Genomic DNA, 22,093 nt, shown 5'->3' on the forward strand with positions numbered 1-22,093 from the left:
TCACGCTAACATTTGTGTAACTGCAGACAATCCGTGCGGCAAGCGCTAGGAATGGGAGTACACCAGCCGTATGTAAGTAGGGTTGCCAGATGGTCGGGATTTGGCGGGATTCTCCCGATTTTTAGCACGTGTTCCCGATTCCCGACGAAGTGAAAATTGTCCCGAAAAACAGCTTCACGTTATAAAACATTAATTTCATATTCCGAACTGTCGTCGAGCGAGCGAGCCACCAGCGTCGAGCGCGTAGCTAACGTAGTGCCAATAATGTAAAATATCGTTGTTTTTAATACAATTACTTTAATTTGAAAGTATTTTTTTTCCCGACTCAAGTCCCAAAATCCCGAAAAATTGATATTTTTCCCCGATAATAGCGCCTTTCGATCTGGCAACCCTATATGTAAGCGAAACCCATCTCTGGACACATTAACATAAAGTTTTAATGTTCCCGTAAAATGCCGTATCTAATAGGTGTTGCTTATTCACATCGAGTCAACACAATTACAACTTTATTACAACCCATTAAGGTTACAAGTTGAACATGCTTCTGTGATTATACATGTATAATTTGTGGAATAGTTATGTTTAGTCATTATTACACTACAGCTACAATTTTGCTATTTCTAATTAAGGTAAACGCCCCAATGTGTGTCACTAGATTTCAATCATTGATAATTTGACAACCGTTTGTCATTTCTATAGCTACAAATTAAGATTGTATTGTAGGTGCTAACGAATAGATCAGAATCGCGCATAGGTAAGTACATACTTTTAATGAGATAATTTATTTACTTTATTGTCACACTTGTTACTAAGAGGACCAGATCTGATATTTGCACACATAAGGGAAGTGTAAAATATGTACATATTTTTGTAGAAGATCCATAAAGATCCCTATCTCTAAAATACAGCCAATAAGCATAAAAAGCATCATGTTTATCCACGATACCCGATAACGACTTACAACAAAATCTACTTAAACACAAGAAATTCATTTTTCAACTTTATAAAATTATCGGCCGATATCTGTGGGCTATTTTCCTGTACCTATATTAATGAGGTTGTAAACAACAGTCTGATTAAACTCCTTAATCGCAAAACTCAAACCTTTTAAAACAAAACCTCGCAATTTGAGAGCGACCACCGCGTAAATAGGTGTTATTTCAAACACTTGCAAAGTCGAACTTTCATGCGAACCAGGATAAGTGCGCTCATTTCTGTCAGGCGTGGTTCACTCCGCGATTTCGTCGCTTTGCAACAGGCAGCTACAAGTACATCCGTCCCACACCAATTTTGGTGGCTAGCCATAAGCCGCGCGTGGCGCTGTCGCGACGCGTTGTGTTAGAGAGTGAATCTTCTGTACCTAGTATTATTATTTATTCTGTGCTACAGGTCGCAATCCTCAACCGATTCTCGTGAAATTTTGAGAGCAAGTTCGATGATTAAATAGATTTTTTTGTCGATTCAATTTTCACTATTATTTATTCTGTGGTTTTGTATGCAACTAGATGTTTTAATAGGCTTGATGGCAAGTTTTTATTAAGGGTATCAGTCGATCAGGTTTGTTTTGAGGTTCAAAATGTCTATATGGGACCCATTGCATTAAAGCAATACAAAAGTCAGAAATCATAGTCAAAGCTAAAAAGTTTGACAGTTGTCGTCTACTTACGAAACGCCCCTCACAAAACGGCAAGTGATCGTGACCTCATGATTGCTAAAAAGTGGCTAAAAAGTCGTTTTGAAGTATGGGAAACAAGGAAATTGCGATTTTGACGGTGAATTTTTGTGTTTATGTAAAATATGTACTTATATAGTTGCTATACAATCTTTTTTACCTATAATAAAATGTAAGAACACGAATGGTATCATATTTTTTTCATGTTTGAAAGTTTATTTTAAACTTTGCGGTGTTGTATTTTTTTATCATTTCCATATATTTTCTAGTGTCCAATATTCATTGTGATAAATTCCTCATTTTCTATTTATACAATTCAAGATGTGTCATTACACTGGTTGGATTCTGCTACGTTTGACAGGCGATGAGAATACACAGCCAGTTATATCGGAGAGGCGATCTCGGCTCATTACCTTGGCTCCCTAATTAGGCACCCTTGCTTCCGATCCGATCCGGCCAAACCCGTAGCGATTGTTTCCTAATCATTCCTTTATTTCCGATACGGCGTTTTTACAGAAATTTCAGTTTTATATTTGTAATATTTTGATGTCGTTATTCATAATTATCATAAAACATATGGAATTCATAATTATTATAAAAGATATAGAGCTAGACCAAGAAAAGTCTACAACTTTTTTTTATAACATACGCAGTACAAGTGTTATTTTAAACGTCACGTCATACTTCTATGAAGTTATGATATATAAATGACACTTGCACTGCGTGTGCCATCAAAATCGTTGCATACTTTTCTTGGTCTGACTATATAATATATGTATATGTATTTATTAAATAAAATGCAAGCAGCATAGGTCATAAACGGCATGTCAAATTGTGAACCTGTAAGCTTTAATGAAACGCTGAAGTGCTACGATATGTTACGATGCTGGTTTTTTTCTAGAAATTTAAAAGCTTTGATTTATATTAAAATAATTTTTAAGAAAAAAAAACCGACTTCTATGGGGCCGGGTGAAAGATTATGGTAGATGGTGCACTATGTAGAAAAGGAGGTAAAAACAGTACTTTCTAGTAGCATTTCGTGTCCGTAAGGGTCGTAGTTCTAGCCTAACCTAACCCACTTCTCTGATAGCAGTTCGGTTCTGTGAGGATCGCAGTTCGAGCCTAATCAAACCCATTTTTCTAGTAGCATTTCGTTTCTGTAAGGCTCGCAGTTCTAACCAAACCTAACCCACTTAACGGCGCATGCGGTGCGGTGTACGGGGGTTTGAGCGGGAGGGGTTTGGCATCATCATACTTTATACCTACATTTTATGGTAGGTAATCATAGCGGTTTATTTAGTTTAGGTATCATAGGGGTTTTCCGGGTCAAGGTCCGGGTCTCTGAGTCAGAGTCCGGGTCCGAGTCCCGGTCCAAGTCCGGGTCCGGGTCCGAGTCCGGGTCCGAGTCCGGGTCCGAGTCCGGGTCCGAGTCCGGGTCCGAACCGGATCCGGGTATGAGTCCGGGTCCCAGTCCAAGACAAAATCGAAATTCGAAATCACCAAACATGTACTATGCGTCGTTGAAGAGTTCCGTTCTGATCATCATCAGCAGTTCCACTTCATCAAATGTCACGTTTTTGAATGTATATGCTTGATTTGTTGATAAAAACACAAAAATCACCATATGTATGCCTTTAAGATTTGAGGAGTTCCGTCGATTCCTCATGGATCCCATCATCAGAACTGGATTTTGACAAAAACGGGACCAATCTGTATGCATATACATACAATCAAAAAAATAATTTTCAAAATCGGTCCATTAATGACGGAGATATGGAGTAACAAACATAAAAAAAAAAAAATAAAAAAAAAATAAAAATAAAAAAAAACATACAACCGAATTAATAACCTCCTCCTTTGGGATTTGGAAGTCGGTTAAAAATACAGTATTATATTGAATAAGAGAGTCTCATTATATTTGTTTTACCAACGGTTATTAACTGTTAACATGGAAGCGAGATAATAGACTCAATATCGAATAACCAAAACCCACAACAACGCTTTCATCCCGTGAGAAGCCGCAAAAAACGTTAAAATCCCAATTAATCGATTCGTTGCGGGAGAAAAATTAAATTGGCTCTCATTTCCTGTTGGTGCGGGTACGGTGGGCCACGCACCTGCATGCATCCGGCAATTAGGGGCTTTACCCCAAATGCGGATTTAACGAACGCTGGACGCCGGCGAGGGATCGTATGCACCGACTGGAGCAGAGTATTGCTCTTGCCAAAACTTATGGCCTGATTCGAACTTTAAGATACGTCGATTAGATCTAGAAACGATATGGATTAGATGTGTCAGTGTCAAATGTGACATTTCTTCAAACAAAAACGTCGCTTATCGTTCTAAGATCGCTAGATCTATTCATTGACGTAGGTATCTTAAAGTTCGAATCGTATTTCGTACCTAGAACAATTATTGTTCATAAGAATTTCTGGTTTTATTTTTGCACTGTTGTCAGTTAGATATTGGTTAAAAGCAGTAAGTATTCTATAAGGAAATAATAATAATTTTACACTATGCAAAAATATTATTCCCGTTCTCTGGGAGGAATCTCTATTCTTATATTTTATTGCCGTAGTCTCTATACTCTGTATTATTCTCTTTTACAGAAGATTGCAATAAATATTATTTGTATTGTATAGTATTTATATAAAATGTAAAATGTCCAGGAAATAGTTAGGGTATAAATTGGAACAAAGCGACAGTCCAATTCATTAATTTTATAAATAATATTAAATTGTAGGAACCGCCACGCACAATCGTGCGGCCGGCGATTAAGGTAATTTACCCTAAATATGGCTGTAATGTAACGAATGATATGACCCCCGTCATGCTGTTGCTATAGCATGCTATTGCAAGGGTGAAAGGGTAAAATTAAATACCAACATTATCGCAATTAAACTAATTACCTTTTCATTGATCTAAAAATATTTTTAAGATTTTTGTATGGTTCGGTACCCAAAGGGTAAAAACGGGACCCTATTACTAAGATTCAGCTGTCCGTCTGTCAGTCTGTATGTCCGTCACCAGGTGGTATCTCAATCTAAAATTGCTTGCTATCTATAGCTCGTCGAATAAGGAAACAAAGCATAAATCAAGCCACATCCACCATTACGATGTGTCCAGTTGTCCACTATAATAAAAGGTGTTAGTAGTCTATGAAACTCCAAGCTTTTTCTACTTTTTCATTTTGACGTAGATAACGTATTCACAAAGCATTTTATCGACGACGAGATTCGAAGCAATTGCCTTATCGGAGATCACACTTTACTGGTTAATAGACATGCGCTTGGGCAAACGTCGAGAATAACAACCGGTGACTACTTCCAACGAAAAAGGAATCAAGTCTGTAAGAATCGGGAATAAGTTTAAGGCTTTGTTGCTCCGACGAGCCACTATCGCCTTCGATTGGCGTAATCTATGAAGCTGATCACGTGATGCCTTTCAACTCTGCGCCGGCGACGATGCACAAAAGGGAGTTTTTTCCCCTAATAGAGGAGCCGACATCATTAACGTATCGGCCAGGCCATGTATTCGAATCGCGCTCTGAACGTAGGCGAGTCGAGCGCGCAGCCTGACCACTGTTACTAAGAGCTCTAAATCCTTCTAAACTATGAGTAATCTGATTCTGTTTATACCGGTTCCTCGGAGCCTTCGGCCTCTGAAAGCGATTGGAATACTCGGCCAGGTTTGGCCGCGCAGTTATTCGCTAATGTGACAACACAGAGAAAGCCCGCCACAAATGAGGGACCATCTTTTTGGGTTAGGGCCCCGGTGCACTGGGGACCGGGGCAGGTTATGTTATGGTATTTATTTGGGGAAAAAAATAACAGGTTTTATATAAAATGGAGCCTTGATGGACATATTGATAGAATAACACTGCAATTTTTTCTATATCAACTTCGTTGAATTTTAACCGTCCAACAAATAGAATGATGAGCTATTAAGGATCAAGATCCCATATCAACAAAATAGAAAAATTAGTAATTTGAGATTTAACGATACTAATTATTATTGGTAGGTCGAATTGTAAACTCACTCTGTGCATTTAATTGCTCTACTTAAAGGCAAATAAGAGGCTCATTTATTTGCTTATTTCTTAATCTCTATCAGATCGCCGTGCGTGCATCTTTTCACAGTCCACCCGTTCTCCCGCCCGCATGATGGATGTACAACTCCTAACGAGACGTACTAAAACCGATTATATCTTTAAGGCGTGACAAAAGTGACAAGTGAACATCACCTTATCTTAGCCCATTAAACGGCCTATTGTCTCATTATCGGCGTGACGAGCGGCAGTGTGCCGCGGCCCTTAGCGGGGGTGTATTCTAATCGAGTGTTAGCGTGGCTCGTTTTTGCACTAACGAACAGGTTGCGTTAAGGCGACGTCGACGCCAAATAACGAGTCAGACGGGGAATTTTGCCTCATTAAAAGTTGCGACCTGAGGAGGAGGCAATTTGGAGGCCCGCGACTTCGCCCGCTACTTATTAAACAACTTGGCTTTACACTCACTTGTCACTGAACGGACGTAGTGCAGGAGCGTCCTGCGATCGCCCCTCCCACCTGCCTCTCGAATTAGTAAACAAACGTCTTTACGAGCGGTTTTACGATGCCCGCGATATTTCGGTCTCGCGCACTCTTTTACGACATAATGAATTTGTTGATGAACTATTAGAAAGTTTGGAAAATAGACGCGTCTGGTGACCGCGGCCTGCCGCATTGTTTCCACCGTGGAAGACATTAAGGAAATTATACGGATATGGCTTGACATTTACGGCCGAGAAAACGGACGCACTGTTTATAAATATGGTTTTAATTCCGAACCTGGTCAAAGATGAGATAAGAAAAAACGTTATGCATAAATCTGGTGACAAAATGTATATTTCAGTAGCGGAGTTGTGATAGCGATATGCAAAACCCGTTCGCCGCATTAACGAGTTGATTGACAATTTATGTTACTAAATACCTGTAATTTAGATTCAAATTAAGCTCGTTAAGGATAAATTACAGCGCTCCCGTACATAATTAAGCCATCTTCAATAAGTTAAGCGCAAATTTACATATCGGCACTAACTCACTTCTATTATTAATAAGTCCTACTAACTTGGAGTGCAGAAACACGCTTCTCATAGTTATGGCGAGGTTAACACATGAGGTTAATTAAGATCAGGAGCGGGACCTCTAGGTATAACTACGAGCGCCGCCGACAGCGCCCGACTTTATGGAGGGCTTCCCCTATTACCACAAACTAATTAAAATTTATGTTTCGCTAATTTAACGTATTACAGTGACGTCATCGAACAATAAATGCGACAGACAAAAATCACAAACGGAATACACAACAAGGAATTAACAGTTGTCAGCAGAGATCCCGATCGGAGTTTTCGCATTTTCAACAATATTTTCAGTCCGCATATGACAACTGGGATCCGCGTCCGTTCTAACCAAATCTCGGCCAGCAAACATTATTAAAAATTCCTTTGACAGCGGCGGCTATCGAATAATGATTTGTGTACGTCACGCCGGCTTCCGCTGTCATACTTGCGCCAAATTTTCACCCGGACTCCTTTTTTATTTTTCACCAGCCAGCCGGACGCCAGGAGCTGCGTTTATTTATTAACAAAATTCGTCCGTCTAACTCGTCTCGTTCGCATTGAAACTTAATCACTAATATAAACTTTATTGCGTGTTTGATAAGGTCTAGAATGGGTTGTATGTTCGTGGGTTTGTTGCGTCGTTTGGGCGCGCGGTTGGGTCGTTTACGGGCTGCATAGGCGCGACGCTGCCCGTGCGCTCCACCCATATCAATTTCGAATAGGTTTCCTATTCGGCCGGGAGATTGCGTTTTGATCGTTTTGTGTGTAAAACTGTTGCCCTAAATTAAACGCTTTAATAATAGAATAGAAAATAAAACCAGCCATTCGATTGTTGACAGTAGCATCGATATGCGAATTTGGAATGACATTGTACGGTTTGAATCGGTATTTGTTTAGCTAGCGAGTCGTAGTCGGTAAACATACAAATGTCCGATGCTACCTGCCCTATTTAATATTAAAGTACCTGTGCACTAGGACAGACTGTGGTAGTTTACCTACTGCGAGTATACTAAGGTACACCTAATTCAATAATATATGTACAAAAATAATAAATTAAATATATTTCAGCTAGATGTTAAAGATTTCTAAGAAACGGATATTGTCATGGGACCAACCAGTAAAAAAGGAAAACATTGAAGGTGTCGAGATAATTATTTGTGTTTAGAAAATTCTTTTGTTCTAGTATTCTAAGTATCTAAAGGACGAGTTCGAGTTATTTACGTTTTATTAGTTTAGTAAATTTTTGAATATATTCAAAGTTTAGACTTTTGTATTAAAATATATTGCCTTTATATTTATATTTATATTTATTTATTTAATGAAGTGCAAGCTTACAGTACTACACCAATTCACTTACACACTAGAAAGATATATACATGTCAGAAAAATTACAAAAAAAACATGCAAACAGAGAAAATGTCAAGAGGGATAAAATTTACAAATTCAGTCAATTAATTATGTATTCTATGCCTTGTATGTTTCTTTTAAAATACACGCTGAAAGATACTTATTATAGGAGTATTCTAATCTTAATAACAACAATATATATATATATAAAAAAACTAAAACTAAAACTTAAGACTAGCTTTAGTCAAAAAGTCCCCCCCGAGTTGTCCTTGGCGCAAAGGTACCCATCACACTAGCCGCGTTACCGCGTTGAATGGCGATGGACAACCTTTGCACCAGGTACGAACCCGCGCGGGCGTCAGATCCCTTCTCCCTCATTCGACGTCCCACTTCCCTAATAAAGGCAGTAGCCTCCGACCCCCAGCACCCGGTTGTCTCAAACGCAAGGGGCACAAAATAATAATTTCCGGCCAGGTTCGCATATTTCTCCAGTTTCTTGGCCGCGGCAAAATCCGCGGCGGCACCAGCCGCCCGCACAGTTCGGCCGAGGTGTGAGGCCGCGAAAGTGCTAACGCACGTAGCGTCCCATAGCAGGCATTTACCCCTCTGCCACGGCACCAAAGTCAAGCCGTCTGGCCTTTTACCATCGGTGCGGCAGAGGCCCGGAGGCTCCAGGACACAGGGGATGTTGGCGGATAAAAAGCCCTCCTCACGATGTCATTGAGAGCGTGGTGACGCGGAAACCTTCCTGAACAACGACAACAACTCAAAGCGTGATGGCCATTCGCCTCCACCATTGAGCCGCAGATGCATTTATGAGGCACACAAACATCGCAGCCCAGGTGGAGATCTACTGCCACCCGCAATGAGTCGTTGTCCAGGAGTGTTCCCAGATGAGGAGCCGGCAAAGCTTGCAACCACGCTCCCGCTTCTACTCTTGACACCGACTTCAACCTAGCCAAATTCACCCCCGTGGCCATCCCCATAAGCCGTGCAAGTGCATCCCCAGCTCCCACATCGTCCCAAAGTCGCTGTACTTGCGGAGCCTCGGGCAGCGACGCCGTTGGGTAACGAGCCGTCCACCTTGTCAGCGCATCCTCGACAAACGGAATGGTAACCCTCTCTCCCTGACAATGTAAAATTTTAAAGACAAGGTCACCAACTCCATGTGCCGACGCTAGGAAGGCCGGCAAGCCCACATCCCCCGCACACCGCAAACCGAGGCCACCATGACGTATCGGCAAAGACGCTTGAGTCCATTGTTCGTCTGAAAAAGACACATTTAAGATAGTCTCTGCCGTAACCCTCAGCGCACCGTCAAATGAAGACACATCACCCGGACACAACCATGTTGGAGCGGTTCTCAACAGGTATGTAATTTTGGGAACCGCGAAACACATACGCAGCAGAGTCAGGGCGACATGGGCATTAATATATTTAAGGCGTTCTTGGGCGAGTAAAAGAAGACGCTTCCTGGTCTCTATGGCGTTAGAAATGGCTTCCGGGAATATAGGGGAACCCAGAAGGGTAAACGTTTCGTCTGAAAGCTCTTTAAGACCAGGAAGCAAAGACCTCAAGGAAGAGAAAGAAGAAGAAGAGGTAGGTCCACAGCAGTAAACCTCACACTTCCCCGCATTTACCTCACACTTCCCCGCTTAATAACAGGTTATCAATTAGATCAGATCCATATCTAATCTAGATGTAATTCATATCCTGTTATTAAAATAGAATACGCCTATTACAATACCTAGACAAAAAGCTTGCTTATATTTTCGTTGACCGTACAGCTTACAGCAACAACAGCTTTTTTTTTGTTTCAAATGACTCTTTTTACCCGTGTAGAGTATGTAGTTGTTAAAACTTAGGCGTCACGCATACCAGTATAACACAGGCACCACGTTTAAACTAATGGTCTAATCATGTATGTGGGCGATAAAAGTTGATTCAATTAACTGAGCGCCTTCATCTTGCGTCTGCGGGGACGCGTGGACTCATACGAGCGCCCATTATATGGCTTTGGTGTCCCGGGCGCGGCGTGGTATGTAACTAGCCAGAGTTTGCACAAACTCTTAATTGTATAAATATTATGATTATTACAAATGTTTCATAAACTTTTTAGTATGAGTTGAGGTTATGCGACTTTCCTGTAAACATTATACTATAATATCTAATTTTCGTACTTTATCCTTCTCCACATATTAAATTAAAACCTTCTAATTATACATAGGTATATTTCTTTATGAGGAAAGTGCCTATTAGAAAAATGTGTTTAGATCGTTAACTTTTGCAATGTTTTTTTATACAATCTATTTAGATATGAACTCCGCTCTCCGACTTGAGTTGCTTCGGGCTCAAAGAGCTCTTCATATTAAGCTATGCTCAGCCTAACTACTAGCCCTGACTTTCTCATTTAATATTTAAATACATATCACGATATAAATACAGTTCCCACAAGGAAATCCTCTGACAAAATGTAGCCCGGTCGATTTTTCGTTTTTAATTTGGAGACGATGAAGTGAGGCGTCGCGCCATGATTGATGGAATTGACCGACGGCGGCCGATCGCGTTGATTAGCTTTTAGCGCGCCCATTCGAAAATGTCACACGTTTTACCAGGCCATTGTTATTTTAGAAAGCTTCGACAGTCGGAAGCTGATGTTGCTAAGCGGGCGAGGTGTTCAAAATTACCTTGACACGCTTTTATTTTCTTAATAATAAAGTCGCGTCAAGATTATTTTGAACACCTCGCCCGCTTAGCAACTTCTGCTGCTGACTGGTCGACTGGAGGTACCGATGTTATTTTCAAATTGCGCAATGCTGACACTTCTCCATTATAACTATGTAGTTAAAAGTATATATACTTTATACAGTAAAATCGCAGTGTATAATTTAGATATTTAGAATTTTTGTAGTATATATTCGTACTTTGATTTCTTACCTAACTGTTAAACGCGCGATCGATATGGGCCTACATTCGAATTAGTTAATAGTTGAACAGGCAGTTAGTGACTATTCTACACAAGTTCCTATGAAATTAATTTTACAATACCGAAAGGAAAAAATATTGAACACTGATGATATACATAATATAATATACCTTTAAGCAAAAATAATGACATAAAAACAAAGGGGCAAAAAATTATCGTTGTGGCATATTAAAAAAAAACTATTTTTACATGTTTTATGTTCTATGTAATAAAACGATAAACGGGAAAACTCGGGTCATAACTCATAACGCAACGCTGCCGCTTATTTACTCGTATATCGCCAATTCGTCACGTGACAATCAAAACTCATTAGTTACAAAAAAATAATAAACAAAGATCTATTTTGATATGCTACTTGTACGGTTCACTGTGGCTCCGAACTTGTGGTAGTCATTAGTAAGTTTTAGTTGTCACCTGACGATACGAACTTACAGTACACCCGCTCCAATACCTCAAACACCTGTATTTCCTTTGCCTTACTGCCGTATTCGAACTTCAAGATATTCACAAGAGACGTCACGTACTAGATCCATTCTAGATACGTTATAGTTTAGATATAAACTAGTTCTCTTTTGCAGCGCAATTCGGGCAACCAATGTCACTTTTACGTTAGATAGAGTAAGATATGTATTAGATGTGAATTGGATCTCTAAGTCATATCCTGTGGAAATCGTTCAAGAGTATCTCCAGAATCGCGCAAATGTCAAATTTGACAGGTTAGATCTTAAACATATAGTTATCGTATCTTGGTGATATCTAAAAGATATCTAATAGATGTCTATTTCAAAATCCAAATCGGGCCCTTACTTACCTCCACGCGCCCAGCCGGGATGGGGCCGATGTGATGTTAATTAATAACGTCTGTCTCACGAGCTAACGACGGCGTCACGACTACATTATTTAGCCACCTGATTAGTTCCCGTCTCGGTCGGCTCTAATTAGCGAGCGGGCTAAATTTGATTTGCAACTGCACTATCGCTAATTGGAAGTAGTTTGTAATTGACGATTGCCCGCATAGATGTGGTCGGTAACCGGGGGTGGTTTGTATGAGCGTTTCGAAACCGTGTGTGTATGTGTTTTGGACGACGGTATATAAATTGTGAGCTTGATTTGAGGTCGTGCTATCTCAAGTGCTGCTGCTGTACTCGTAATGCTGTTACGTACTCGTATTTGAGTAACTCCAGTATCGAGAATACTTACATGGAATCATATGCGTATATATGTACAATAATATACTCTACTACAGTATATGATTGGTACATATATAGATATATCGGACATGCAATAGTAAAACTGAACGTTTTATTTACGTATTTACGTAGGTGCTTTTTCCTCTTATCAACCATCGTTGGAAACTTACATCAAAAACTATAAGTGTATTTTTTGCTCTATCTTAGTACTATCTACTGCAGTAATCTATAATAATGGAAGTTAATAATCTACACACTATATAAATTATATAATATGGTATCTTATCAGCACTATGGCAACTACGATCAAGTGGCATTAAAGTCAATCATTTAATTAACTTAATGCAATTTCTCTTGTTTTTCACCGCGTAACAATTTCCATGTCTCCATAAGAATCTTCATTACAATCTTAATTAACTTTGTAAAAGGCTTGCAAGATCTCATAGATAAGATTATTCCGTAAATGCTATTTCATAGTCTTAGGTAACTTTAATTGTGGTATTTATAAAAATGTTGAGATCATGTATATAACCGGAAGATATAAACAAATTAGCGTAAACAAATTTGTTTCTATCTTCAGTTTGTGGAAGTCTAACTTACGTAATATGACTTTTCGATGTATAACTCTTTACAATATCTACGTAATAACAATTTAGATTTCATCTAAATAAATAAGTTATTATACTCACGAGTAAAAGAATGGTAGATGTTTGATTGAATCCTCCGCTTAATATTTTTCAAGTTTCCATGCATTTTATGTTGTGCATAAATGACGTGACTTTCCCTAAGGTATGCACAATCCTTACTTTCAATCCTATATGAAGTTGCCAAACATGATAACCTAACGCCGCCCAAAAGGCGAAGACAAACGCCAGCCGCCCCAATCTATCTAACATACACTTCCCAACAACGTCTCATATTTCCATCACACACCAAGCAATCACCTAGGCCCCAGCATAAGTAAGGTCTCGTAATAAACAAATTTAGCATAGGTTCAAGGGTCAAATAACGCCGGTTCTTGTACAACGGTCGAAGCGACGGGAACGCAATGCAAGATTGGCCCATCTCGTGAATTTCTCCTGCCTTTCTAAACACTGGCGACGGGACATGTCGGCCGAGTAAATTGAGGACGACAAATAACGTCGTCATGTCGCGACAAATGCTACCTGCGAGAGCTTGTACGACATATGATACATGGACCTCGGTCGCCGATTGATATTTGTGTATTAATTTAATACTACACTAACAATCACGCTGCGCTTTGTAAATTATTCTGTTTGTTACACGATATTATTTTAATAAATAATAATCCAGATAATTGACATGTAAAGCCGGGTTATAGTTATTTCTAGGATTTAAAAGGGAACAACGAGAACAACAAATAAAATACATACTCGTATATAAAAATGGCTCTTTTCAGCATCTCGACAGACAATACTTTCGATAAAGAAAACGCTCGTTTTGCGTGGGTTAATGAAATCCACTTGACATTTCTTGATCGATTTGTTAGTACGTTGTAATTCAAATTAATTTCTTTTATTATCATTTGAATCTTTGCTCTACACAACTGAACGCAGCTTTAGAAAAGCAGTCGATAAAGGACCTCATGGTTAACGTAGACACATTAGTCAGGAGCAATTTAGCGAGTCCTGCAGGCGACGTGCACGCACCGAACGCCAGACTCTGAAAGGGCACTTGTACACTCCAATTATACAGAGCTAATGTCCTTTTCTATTGCACTGCAGTATATCATGGCGATGCAGAGCTGTTTGGCTGTTATTTCTATTGCTGAGCTAATCTAACCCAGCGTACGGCTTCACTGGGGCAAACCATTACATCGTGGACTGGGACATTCCAGAAAAGTGTTGGGTTCGTGTCGCTATTTTTTTTTGGACATCTGATAAATGATAAAGCTAAGAAGCGGACATTTGGCATGATAACGTTTGATAAGTTGGTTTTAAATTCAACGGTATATAATACAGATTTCAGCAGGTATTCCTTATAGTATTACGACGTTCGCTGATGCCTTTATAGCTTTAGGAAAAGTATTCCAGGGTAGCAGATCGGTACTTTTTGTGCGTGCTACTACTGATGCTGATGACTGCTGAATCGCTGATGCGATTACTCGGTTAGCTTTAGTAATCACAGCAAATATCGGACGCTGTTCAGACAAATGAACGCAGACTTTAATGGTTATTGAGACGCAGACGTAATACAGGGCATGTGTTTAATTAAATGTCAATTAATACGTTTCTTCTTGGATGATTCGCGGTGTGAGACTGATGTTGAAGAGTGAATAAATTTTATATTTGGATCTCTATTTATGAATATAAATCTTTTTATTTGTATGTTCCATCGAAGTTCCTTAAAGATACATTTTCATTTTAAGTAATAATTACTTATCGATAATAATCTCGAAGTTAATTTAATCTTAGTTTATCTTAATGACGATGAGGCTGAGCCGCCTTGCACGCGTTTACATTCTGTTACTAAAGACATCAGCTATTAATAGCACTGTTTATTTTCCACTAGCCTATTCCCAGCGTCGTAATAAAACGTTGGTCTCAAGCCAAATTAATTAAGTAAAGGTCGTAGCTGAATAGCGTATAAATAGGGGATAGAGGATATTGATAATCGAATTCTAAACAAAGATTGTCCATTGGCCGGATGCTCTTTAGTTTCAATTTGGCTGTGGCGACTCGGGCACAGAGCTGAACTAAACAGAGTAACATCTAAACACAACTTTGCTCTGAGTTATCCAAGCTCATCAAGCTCGTGTAGCGACCAGACGAAACGCTTGTAGATAACACAGCACAGTTTCATGAAACTGTTACTCTGGCCAGTTACGCTCTGTGACCACGGGTCGGCAAAGAGACAACGAAATTAATTTGGTAGATGCGCCGGCGTCGTAATCTAATCTTCGACGAGCAACAAGCCTTTTGCGCTTCGGTCGCTGCGGGCACGCAGCGCGCCACGAGTTTGTACTGGCCCACAACATTTAACAGCCTTTAAACACTTTTGCCAGCTAATTTCTAACTGCGTTAAAGTGTTACAATCGTTTTTAGGGTTCCGTAGCAAAATGGCAAAAAACGGAAGCCTTATGGATTCGTCATGTCTGTCTGTCTGTCCGTCCGTACGTCACAGCCACTTTTTTCCGAAACTATAAGAACTATACTGTTAAACTTGGTAAGTAGATGTATTCTGTGAACCGCAGTAAGATTTTCACACAAAAATAGAAAAAAAACTATAAATTTAGGGGGTTCCCCATACTTAGAACTGAAACTCAATTTTTTTTTCATCAAACCCATACGTATCATCTTATCTATGGATAATAGGTCAAAAATAATATTGAGGTTTTTAATATAATTTTTTTGTACACTGAATAGTTTGCGCGAGAGACACTTCCAAAGTGGTAAAATGTGTGTCCCCCCCCCTGTAACTTCTAATAAGAGAATGATAAAATATATGATGTACAATACCATGCAAACTTCCACCGAAAATTGGTTTGAACGAGATCTAGTAAGTAGTTTTTTTTTAAATAAGTACGTCATAAATCGTAAACCGCAATTTTATTATGTTACTTGCTGCTACGGAACCCTTCATGGGCGAGTCTGACTCGCACTTGGCCGCTTTTTTTCTGTAATGATTCTAATTGATAGCTATGATCTATAGATTGGAGGATAATAAAAGAATCAGTGCTTTTGAATAGTACCTACTCCATTAATCGCATCGCTTCGTTTAACTTGTAATATTAAATCTTTAAAGGCTCCTCTTCACGTTGGGCCAACGCCAACGCCAACGAGGGACGCATTTATGCGTTAGAGGGAGCAAGTGATATTGCTATCTCATTCTACCGCATGGCTGCGTCCCTCGTTGGCGTTGGCGTTGGCCCAACGTGAAGAGGAGCCTTTATAGTGTCGGTAACGCGGATATATCGCAACACCCGCTAAATTGCATTACGCCAGAACCGCGGAACCATCCATAAATACGTCGCAATTATGACACGACGGACATTATGCAAGAATAAACTGAAACATAACTTATTCATTCACAAGATCGAAATTTACGACGACGATATTTAAGACCCGAGATTGGACGCCTAACCCGTGGGCTTAGGACATAAATATTGCTAAGTACCCAATTCAATTTCAACGGCTTTCAAGTGTATACTGTCGTTTGTCAAATGCTTAGCAGTAGAAAGTTTATCTACTAACTAGTTCGTTTAAATGGGACAGGAAATTTCCCTGAAATATTTATTTACTTTCCCTGTCGTTGAATTTTGGTTGTAAAAAGTGTGTTGTTATTCTGATGTTCATGAATTCTGAAAATTATTAGTTCTAATCAGTAAACCGTCTAAAAGTTAATTATATTGTTAAACGCGTAAAATAAATGAACAAAGGTTAAGTTTTTTACTCAGTTGTGAAAAATAGCCCAATTTCTGCTCCTTTAAAGCTAACGGGGTCTTCTTCTCAGCTCTAGGATTACTAGAGCGAAAGTCACTACCTGCATCACTTGTATTTTTGAAGTGAAAACTTCTTTAGCGGCGCTGTGCACTTTTTGTGATGGGGAAAAAATGTTAAACTCACGACAGGTCACGTGACCGACAGATTCAACAGATTAAAAATTCGTAAGACGGACACGTGACCTGATCGAAAAACTGTTACAATGTCATTGAGTTTTCACTTCTGCCGGCACTCCCGGAGTGCAACCCGTTTGTTTTTAATTGCACTTAGTGCGTCTATCAATTTTCACCACTACCTCATTTAGCCCAAAAGTTAGCACGCTCATTTTCCAAGCTCTATTGTGATGTAGCCACATCAATTTACATACAATGTCAATTTGCGAGACGGCCGACACCGGGACACGGTCTCATTAGGCTAACGGGTGCAATTAAATGCGTCTTTTGCGCCTTAACGAGGCCCCAAATTGCACCTCGGCCGCCCTTGACACGCGCTGCAATAAAATACATGGCTTTTATAATTAAAAGGAGGATAATAAGTTCTTTGGAATAGCTTCGGTTTTTAATTTTAGCACGTTTTATCGAGGTTTTTCTGATCAGACCTGTACGTGTGCATGAAGGTACAACATACATACCTACATACAGGGAGTCGATTTTTTAGTGAATTTTTAAATTGACCATAATTTTTAAAAAACATGAGTTGGATTTTTTTTTGTATTTTTATGATAACTGTTATGACTTGGTCTATCATCCGTTTACGGCTTGACGTCGAATTCTGGGACACCCTGTATGTAACGATGCCTCGCTAATGGGTTTGTCGTTAATGGACTAATTTTAAGCCGTTAACTTGAAGAAATTCTTGGAAATTCGAAGCAATAGAAGTACCTACTCATACTGTGTTGTACCTATCACTTAGAGATGCGAGCCATATTTGCGCAAACAAGGCGAAGTGGATTTCCTGATCTGAAAGGATTATTATCAAATAGCAAAAGCACTATTGACAGCTTAGCAGATAAAATGGAACTTAGTAATTGACACATGACATTAATATACAACACTATAGTTGGCAATAGGACAATTTATTGGGAGCGATGGATCTCAGTGATTACCGATAGAACATGCATCCTTGATTGACTCACTCTATCTGGGTTATCGGAAAAAGGCAAGGATGAGAGAATCACGTTAACGATCATCATCATCATCATCTCAGCCATAAGACGTCCACTGCTGAACATAGGCCTCCCCCTTGGACCTCCATTCGTACCGGTTGGAAGCCACCCGCATCCAGCGTCTTCCGGCGGCTTTAACAAGGTCGTCCGTCCATCTTGTGGGTGGACGTCCTACGCTGCGTTTGCTAGTCCGTGGTCTCCACTCGAGCACTTTTCGACCCCATCGGCCATCTTCTCTGCGCGCAATGTGGCCTGCCCATTGCCACTTCAGCTTGCTAATCCGGTGAGCTATATCGGTGACTTTAGTTCGTCTACGGATCTCCTCATTTCTGATTCGATCACGCAGAGAAACTCCGAGCATAGCCCTCTCCATAGCTCGTTGAGCGACTTTGAATTTTGGGATGAGGCCGATAGTGAAAGACCACGTTTCGGAGCCGTAAGTCATCGCTGGTAACACACATTGATTAAAGACTTTCGTCTTGAGGCACTTGAGGTATGTCGGACGAAAAGACATTACCTACGTAGTTTCCCGAACGCTGCCCAACCGAGTTGGATTCGGCGGTTGACCTCCTTCTCGAAGTTGGACCTACCTAATTGGACTACTTGTCCTAGGTAGATGTACGAGTCAACAACTTCGAGTACCGAGTTCCCAACAGAGACTGGGATGGGCACAACATTGGCATTTGACATAAGTTTCGTCTTGTCCATGTTCATTTTCAAGCCCACCCGTTGTGAAACTCGGTTGAGGTCATCGAGCATCATGCTGAGTTCCTCCATCGACTTTGCCATGACTACGATATCGTCGGCAAACCGAAGGTGAGTGATGTATTCGCCGTTGATGTTGATGCCAAGTCCTTGCCATTTCAGGAGCTTGAAGGTGTCTTCCATTACGGCAGTAAACAGTTTCGGAGAGATAACGTCTCCCTGCCTTACGCCTCTTTGCAATGGAATCGCCTTCGTGTTCTGCTCCTGTACTCGGACCGACATGGTGGCTTTACTATACAAATACTTCAACACTTCGATGTACCGATAGTCAATATGGCATCGCTGAAGAGACTCAAGCACCGCCCATGTTTCCACCGAATCGAAGGCTTTCTCATAGTCCACAAACGCTAAGCATAATGGTAAGTTATACTCTTCGGTCTTCTGTATAACTTGCCGCAGCGTATGGATGTGGTCTATGGTACTATAGCCCAGCAAACATTTTTGGTCGATATTCCGAAAAAGGCACCTATTTTAGGTCGCACAATTTAGGAGACCGAAATGAGGCACGTCGAATCGACGTCGTGGGCACGTGCCGGCGACATAAATGGGGAAAAAACGCACGTGCCGGCGACGTATTTATTGACGGTAAATTAGTGATTACAACCATTAGGTCAACACTAGGTCATGTTTCCGACGTGGATTCGACGTCGCCACGACGTGCCGCGTAGTGAAAATGTACTAATTTGGTATTCTTTACCACCTTTAGACGTGATGGCGACATATTTTTATCCATATAATTACTCTGCGAGGCAATATTGAGATGAGACGCGATGAAGAGAAAAAGAGACACAAACATTTTACCCTTATATATTCTTTTCACTCAGAAACAAAATGTCTAACAAGAAAACAACTTTAAGTTGTGCAATGATAATGGCGGCCACTAAGTCATGTAAAATAATTTAGGCCGATTACGCTGATGAAGAACGATGAAATCTAGTGCACAGAAAATTTTTTCGTGCAGTATGTTAGGTTTACATACAAAACTATCGATGGGCTTTTGAAATATTTAAGTTTTCAACATTTTATAAAATCAAAATGCATATATTTGCTTGTAATTGAGTGTTGTAATTGAATATTTGTGTGTGTGAGTGTATTGACTTGATCAAAAATATTGTTTTATTTTGAATATTAGCACAATGACGTACCGTGCGATGGCACCATTCAAGATATAACAACTTAAGTTATGCAATTTCATATTTAGCATCTCGTTATAATGAAAGAAAATGGCGGCACAACCTTATGGTATTGATAGTACTTTACAAGTGATTTTAACTATATGGTCGCAATTTGGTATCTATTTTAAGTAACATTTACCTAAAATTAGTAGCTAAATCGACATAAAATCGACGACCTAAAGGTCTCCGTATAAGAAATAATTACGTCGCAAATACACCTAAAATGTCTTATTAGTACATTTGACCTATTGGTCAGACTTTGCAGTTAATTTTACCTAATATTTCGACTTATTTTCAACCATTAAGTCCCTGACTTCATATTCCCCGTATAAGAAATAATTACGTCGCATATACACCTAAAATGCCTTATTAGTACATTTGACATATTGGTCAGGGTTCGAAGTTAATATTACCTAATATTTCGACAGATTTTCAACCATAAAGTCCCTGACTTCATGGTCTCCGTATAAGAAATAATTACGTCGCATATACACCTAAAAGGCCTTATTAGTATATTTGACCTATTGGTCAGGGTACGAAGTTAATTTTACCTAGTAATACGACTTATTTTCAACCATTAAGTCCGTGACTTCATAGTCCCCGTATAAGTAATAATTACGTCGCAAATACACCTAAAATACCTTATTAGTAGATTTGACCTATTGGTCAGGGTTTAAGGTTAATTTTACCTAATATTTTGCCTTATTTTCATGGTGTATTTATGAAGTGAAATTTACGTTTTATTATCCCTATATTTTGACTTGGAAGTAAAAGTGTACAATACGTAAAATAATTGGTGACTTAGGACGTCATTTTCACTTAAATTGGAAAAATCTTCTTCGAGCCTAGGAAAAAATACTTAAAATGTTTGCTGGGAGCCTTTTCGAAACCCGGCTTGTTCGGGAGGCTGGAAGTCATCAAGTCTGTGTTCGAGACGGTTCGTGATGACCCTTGAAAACAGCTTATAGACATTGCTCAGAAGCGTGATGGGTCTGTAGTTCTTCAATAGGCTGTTATCACCTTTTTTGAAAAACAGCACCACCTCGCCTCTTTTCCATGTTTCAGGCGTTTTGCCCTCGTACAAGACGGAATTAAAGAGCTTCTGGAGGACTTTAAGTACCGGTGTTCCACCCGCTCTCAGAAGCTCTGAAGTGATTCCGTCTTTGCCCGGCGCCTTGTTGTTCTTAAGCTGCTTCAGGGCCATCCTAATCTCGTACAGACTGATGTCCGGGATATCTTCGGTATAATGTCGGGACAGCTTGGCTCTTGGATCTCCTACCAAGCTGTCGACGTTAACGATAATTCCATGAAAAAAAAAACTGAATAATTTTTAACTTAACCTCAACAATACCTCTTTCCTTTTCAATTTTGTCTTTTACCTTGTTATAAGTGCCTCTGTTATCTCCTTGGTAGTGCCGTGTGGTGCCGGCATCAGAAAAGAATAGCACCACCCCATCTCGTCCCGTGGGTGTCGTATAAGGCGACTAAGGGAACCTGGCGACAGATATGCATATGAGCAAGGCTCGCCCGTAACCTTAGCGGGGTCCTTGCTCACAAGAGCTGTGCGCGCGCAACATCGAAAAAAAAATCTCCTTGGTAGGTAAAGCTGTTTTAAGGATGGCTAACGCTAGAACGGTCCGAGGCGTTCGACACTTCAGTTTTCTAGAACGCATCGTGTGGTCATCACATCACCGATCACCAGTCATAGAAAACGAAGTTTTGGAAACCTCGGCCCGGATTCGGATTCGGGACCAGAGAATAACCGAACCGATGTTAAACGTAGTTTCATGGAACTCTCATCGCAGGTGGCAGCTGCGTAGTATTACGGGCCAGAAACAGGCCATTTAACCCAATTTCTCAATTTTCTTTCACTCTCTCCAAGAATATTCTTTAAGTCCTAAACTCAAAATTCAGCTAAGCAGGTCCCAGCACATACCAGCATGTAAATACTCCAACAATGCGTTAGTAAGGGGGTAAGAAGTTGCCGCGACTCGTTAGAGGCGAGGGGAGGTGATTGCCGATTGAGCAGCAATTGCCCTGAATGACGGAGCCCGCGCCCTAACGAGCCGCTTCACCTAGTGGACGTGCCGTAACATGTTGCTAAATATTTTTACAGTGGATTCAGAGGGAAATCGAAATATGTTTTTAGGGAAGGAAAACTTTGGCAGTTTTGTAATTCATTACAGTTCCAGTAAGAATGCTTAATATTATTCGTATTGTTTGTTATCCGATT

General features: G+C 40.0%; 2 protein-coding genes across 3 annotated transcripts in view; one reads left to right on the plus strand and one right to left on the minus strand.

Moving 5' to 3' along the window:
- LOC134663571 (inosine triphosphate pyrophosphatase) overlaps positions 1 to 15,645 on the plus strand; it is a 210,386-nt gene extending 194,741 nt beyond the window's left edge. Inside the window, exon 2 of the mRNA XM_063519975.1 lies at positions 15,628 to 15,645. The gene's annotated coding sequence lies outside the window, so the exon portion shown is untranslated. The remainder of the gene's footprint in view (positions 1 to 15,627) is intronic.
- LOC134663569 (LIM domain transcription factor LMO4) overlaps positions 1 to 22,093 on the minus strand; it is a 280,250-nt gene that overhangs the window by 78,944 nt on the left and 179,213 nt on the right. The window lies entirely within an intron of this gene.

The sequence above is a fragment of the Cydia fagiglandana genome, chromosome 4, assembly GCF_963556715.1.
Source record: "Cydia fagiglandana chromosome 4, ilCydFagi1.1, whole genome shotgun sequence".
In the NCBI taxonomy this organism is placed as follows: Eukaryota; Metazoa; Arthropoda; class Insecta; order Lepidoptera; family Tortricidae; genus Cydia; species Cydia fagiglandana.